This window comes from Lactuca serriola, chromosome 9 (assembly GCF_051521515.1).
Source record: "Lactuca serriola cultivar US96UC23 chromosome 9, Lser_US96UC23_V15, whole genome shotgun sequence".
NCBI lineage: Eukaryota > Viridiplantae > Streptophyta > Magnoliopsida > Asterales > Asteraceae > Lactuca > Lactuca serriola.
Genome location: NC_136416.1, coordinates 196,334,224 through 196,339,938, shown reverse-complemented (window position 1 = coordinate 196,339,938; position 5,715 = coordinate 196,334,224).

Sequence of the window (5,715 nt, the reverse complement as noted above, 5' to 3'; positions counted from 1 at the left end):
AAAGACGCCCCTTACAACTGATCGAACAAATCGTCGATCCTCGGTAGTGGATAACACTTCTTGACCGTTAGCTTGTTCAACTCCCGGTAATCAATGCATATCTGGTGTGAACCATCCTTTTTCTTGACAAAAAGGATTGAAGCTCCCCACGGTGAGCTACTCGGTCTGATAAAACCCTTCCCCAGCAGCTCCTGGAGTTTTGAGGATAACTCCTGCATCTCTGGTGGTGCAAGGCGATTAGTTGCCTTGGAATAGGGGCCACTCCTGGAACGAAATCAATCTGGCACTCCACCTGCCTCTCGGGAGGCACACCTGCCATATACTTAGGAAAAACATCTGAAAACTCGCACACTATCGGAACCTCGGCGATATAACTCGGCTTCTCTATGGCAACCCGTGTATCCATCACATACGCCAAAAAGCCCATTCGACCCTGCTGTAGACTCTGTCTTGCTCTGGCAGCGGAGTAGAAAGCTGATCCAGATCTGGTACCCTCGCCATACACCGTAAGCACTCCCCTACTAGGGTATCGTATAGTCACTAACTGACGCTCACAGTCGATCACAGCTCCAAACCAAGTCAACCAGTCCATGCCCACTATGACACAAACATTACCCATCGCGATCGGTACCAGGTCTATCAATAGTGTGACATCCCCATTTTCACGGCCAAAAAAGACCGATTTTGTTTATGCTTTATAAAAATCAGAGTACCTCTTTTAATAAAAAATGTTGCACAATTTGTTCCCAATAAAACATGATAAATACGTTATCCAGGCATTTTCGAAGAAAAATATTTTTATTCATTTTAAAACATTTGCGATGTCATCGTCAATACAGAAACATAAGCATAAACAGAACTTACATTTATTATCACTAGTGATTTATATCTCCTTAATCTCTCAGTGTAATGTGACTTCATATCAACACATGTGATATAAATAAACTGAGTGGGTCAGGTTGGGAAACCGGATGAGTACATAGGGTTTTCAACCCACAATAATATAATTATTATGTTTAATCTTCAAACAATTAATCAACCCAATTACCCATCCCTATTATCTTCTTTACTCTTAAGGATCTACCCTAAAAATAAGCTATTCCCCGTTCATTTATTCCTAAGGATTATCCTAAGGAATAAGTACGAAGTCCATCGTTACCAAGGTTTATAGATTACAACTGGTGAACACGTAGTCCAAAACATCTGGTGAACACTGAGTTAAAAAATAACTAGTGAAGACACTTAGTTCAAAAATACCTAGTGAACACACTCAATTCAATATACCTAATGAGCACCTAGTTTAAAAACACCTACAAGTTACGAGCCTGCTAGCGTTCCATTGGACTGTCTAGTATAGTCCGTGGTCGTCATCTATACTCCACTAGATGATTAGATCACTATCAACATTGATGTCTTTCATCGTGTTATCACACAACAACTATTTCATCTACCAATGTTTTACCCAACACATATTGTAGATATAAAATACATATACCGTTTAAATCATTTAAAACATGTATAAAAATCTCTCACCCAACATAGACAGCAAGTATTCAGACAATATGCACACATAGCACGTAATTTATATTAAAATACTTCATATCTATGTGTAAGATGAAATAGCCTATGCACTCACTTGAAAAGGTTGTGACTCGGCACTCGGACGACACTTCGTTTACTTTAAACAACTCCTTTGACAGAACCTAGTATCATTACCACTAGAGTTTAGTCTAATGCTCGACAAGACTAATTAATAGTCTAACTATTATTACTATTATATAAGAGTTAACACAATAATTTTCACCCACTATGTACAGACAAGGGCCAGACATGGAACACTAGAGGGCAGGATCATTTTGGCATATAGCACCTCTAAAATCCAGCAACCCAAGCGGCCCTCCAAACCAGATTCCCCATACTGTGAGTGGTTAAAAAGATATTATAACGACACTTATATAACTCAAAATAATAGCCCAAATATTTATTATAAGGTCCTAATAACATTACTATATTTAAATAAAAACTATATTTAAAATAGCGTAGGCGTATCTTACCTATGACGGGGTTTGGCTACAAGCCAGGCTCTGCAGGGCAGAACTTCCGAGCCGAAAGCTCTTCTCAGAGCCGTCGAGCGCTCCGGGGATTTCTTCTAGCGCTAGGGGAGTTTTGGGAGGTTTAGAGAGAGTGTAGAGAGAAGAAAGAATGGGAAAGGTGTGAAGAAAATGAGGGTGGGAGAGGATCTATTTATAGGGTGAAATATGGATGAACTTGGTGCCACATGTCACCATCTGGTGGCAAGACTTGGGGAGAAAGCAATGGCCAAGATTATGCCACGTCACCCGTTTTCGCATAGCACACTTCCGACTTCTAAAATCCATAACTTTCGCATATGAGCTCCGTTTTTGACGTTATTTATACCCACGCGTAGGTAAAAATAAGATCTACAACTTTCATTTTGACTCCGTCGGTTAATTCTCGACCAATCTTAAATTTAACTGTAGGAGGAGATTACACAGTTAAATGTTCGCGTAAAATTCATAAATTCTACATAACGACTCCGTTTTCATCTGTCTTTTTACCATTGAGTTCCTATTAATGAGACATTCAACTCTCATTTAGGTTGTGTAGGCCAAAAACCGCTCGATATAAAATTCGAGTTTCGGGCCGTACACTACTATGCCAAATCTTAGAAAATTGATAACTTCCTCATACAAAATCAGATTTGGGCGTTTTTTTGTATGTTCTCGGTTTAACGTATACTACAACTTTTGTTTATATAACTAAGGCCAAAAAGTCCTCTATCGCAAATTCACTATTTATGTCTCTCGCTGCCGTGCCGGTTTTGCCGTAAAACTTCGACGGACCATAACTTCTTAGTTATAACTCGAATTTTGGTGTTCTTTATATGTACGGAACCCTTGTAACATATAATAACACTTGGTTAAGATTAATCCTTCTAAATAATATTCCATCAATAACTCATTTTTGATGCTTATTGTCTCTAAATTGACTACCCTGGATCTATGGGCATTACAAATGGCAAAAACAGCATGCTCGTTGGCTATAGAAACCCTCAGATGTCGACTCAACGCCTCACTTCGGATACTGATGTGATGACTAAAAGCTAAATACACGAAGGTTCGACTCGCACCTGAGTCAAATAACAACAAAGCAGGTACATAAATCATAAGAAAAGTACCTATACACAGCATAATATAAGCACAGCATATCTCAAAAGAATATAAATAAAGAATACGTACCAGCCACGACTTCAGGTACTACGCATACCTCCTCCGCTGTCAGCTGAAAGGCTCTCCCACGAACCCTTGGTGTCTCGGCCTTTGCTGGCCGACTCTTAGTAACGCGTAAAGCAGCAGGTGCAGAACCCTGTGCTGATCCCTGAATGAATTGCGAACACTCGACAATCTGATGGACGGTCTGGTTGCAGTGAAAGAAAACTACAAACCCCTTGGGCAAATCCTTCGCCATGTGCCCCTCCTTGCCACATTTTTATCAAATCCCCGCACGACACAATCCCTCATGACTCTTGCTGCACTTTCCACAAGTGCGGCCCTTCTGGCCCCCTACTCTAGTATCAGTGGGCTTAGCCAGATTCATCGCTAGCTGCGACTGCACTGGTCTCCGGTCTCTACCCTGGGACTCCTCCTCCTCCCTGGTCTGTAACTCTAGCTCAATCTCCTTCCACCTGGTATTGGTCTGAAGCTCAACCAATGTCTGGTGTGATGATTTCACCACAAACTCTCGTATATCCCTCCTCAGTATGCTCAGATATCGGCTCACACGTGCCTACTCGGTAGACACGTGTTCAAGGAAAAACAGCACCCCTCATGGAACATCCTCGAGATCTCATTCACAGTTTCTATCTTCTGCTTGAGAGATAGAAACTCTTGGGTCATCCATTTCCTCTCCACCTGGGGAACATACTCGCCTCAGAACAACTATGTACACTTCTTCCATGTCACTGCAACATGATCTATAGGGGTAAAGCTAGATGTCACAAACTTCCACCAGTCCTTCGCTCCCAAGCGAAGCTGGTTCAGCATAAACTGAACTCTCAAATGCTCTGGGCATGAACACGTGTAAAAACACCCCTCAATATTAAATACCCATCTCAAATGCTCCGGTGCTTTCAGTAGTACGGGCCCAATACTACCTTCCACACCAACTTGTAGTCACCTTAAGTTCTACTCCTAGGATCCCAGTTCACAAGTACTCTACCTCTCACGAGTAGCATACTACCCTCTCAGTAGACCTCTCATAAGCTTTTCTAGGTATCTCTTCCTAGATTATCCCTCAACTTTGAACTCTCTCTAAGTGATTCCTGCTAAATACTCCGACTCATCATATACTCAAGGAAAATATCACATAGCAGCAACTCCTAGGCTAAGGCATCACAAATCAGGCAAATCTAGCCCTAACATGAAATACTTAGCCTATTCTCTAGCATGCATCCGTAACATCTCATAAACATCTCATAACACAAATAAGTAAGGGTATTTTGGGAAATCACCGTTCAGGCTCTAGCTGATTGTACACACTACTCCAACTCATTTTTCTCTTAAAACACTTTCTCATTTTTAGAAAAATTTATTTGTTTTGATTTTTTTTTCAAATCCTCAGTTTGAGTCCAGACACACTCGAAGATATATTTGAATCCCTTAAACCAAGGCTCTGATACCAACTTGTAACACCGTAAATTTTCAAACAAAATTTTCATTTACAAGCACACTTATCTCATTAGCCCAATCACAAAAATACCAAGAATAGCAAGTTATCAAAACACATGTTCCAAAAATTGCTTATAACACAATCCAAGATCCACCAAAAACATATCTCCAACTCGTGTGTGTGTACAATCACACAACTGCCTTCCCGTGATCCTGACAGGTACTTGAAACACATAACACATAACACGGTAATCACGAAGCTTAGCGAGTTCCCCAAAATACCATATACACAAATAATAAGTCACTCATGGCTATAACTCGGTATGGACCCTCCGGTCTCACAGCTCGGTATGGACCCTCCGGTCATGTGCCTCAGTGAAGACCCCCCGGTCTCACAACTCGGGTGGACCCTCCGGTCCTAACTCAATAAAGCTAAGAATAATACACATCATAGATCACAAAGACATAATGCAGAATATCATAATACTTAACATAAGCATATAAGACCCTCCGGTCACACAAAGATTACCACTCTAGGTAAGTGTAGTGAGAAGACTCGCCTCGTAAGCAAGCAAGTAATAATCTCATACACGAATCTCGAACTAGCCTCCGCCTAACACGTAAGATAATTATCTCTAATTAGCACTTAAATCACGACTCGAAATAAACTAAGTTATTCTCTCTCTCAAACTCTTGGAATGGGTAAAAGACCATTTTGCCCCTCTATGGTCCCCATAATCCCTCCCTCGACCAAACCCTAAAGTCAATAGAAGTCAACAGTCCATGTTGACCTGACTCACCGAGTGCATCTATGTGACTCGCCGAGTCCCCATTGTTCCTTCAAAATGACGCGAAAACCCAACTTAACTCGTTGAATTTTCTCGTCAACTTTTCGAGTTACCCATGTCCAGACTCATCAGGGAAACCCTAGCCGCGTCGTCGAGTCAGATCATTGACCCGACGAGTCTATTTAGTCTGTATTCTCATTCAGACATTTTAAGGTAGATCCATCACTCCAAACTCTAGA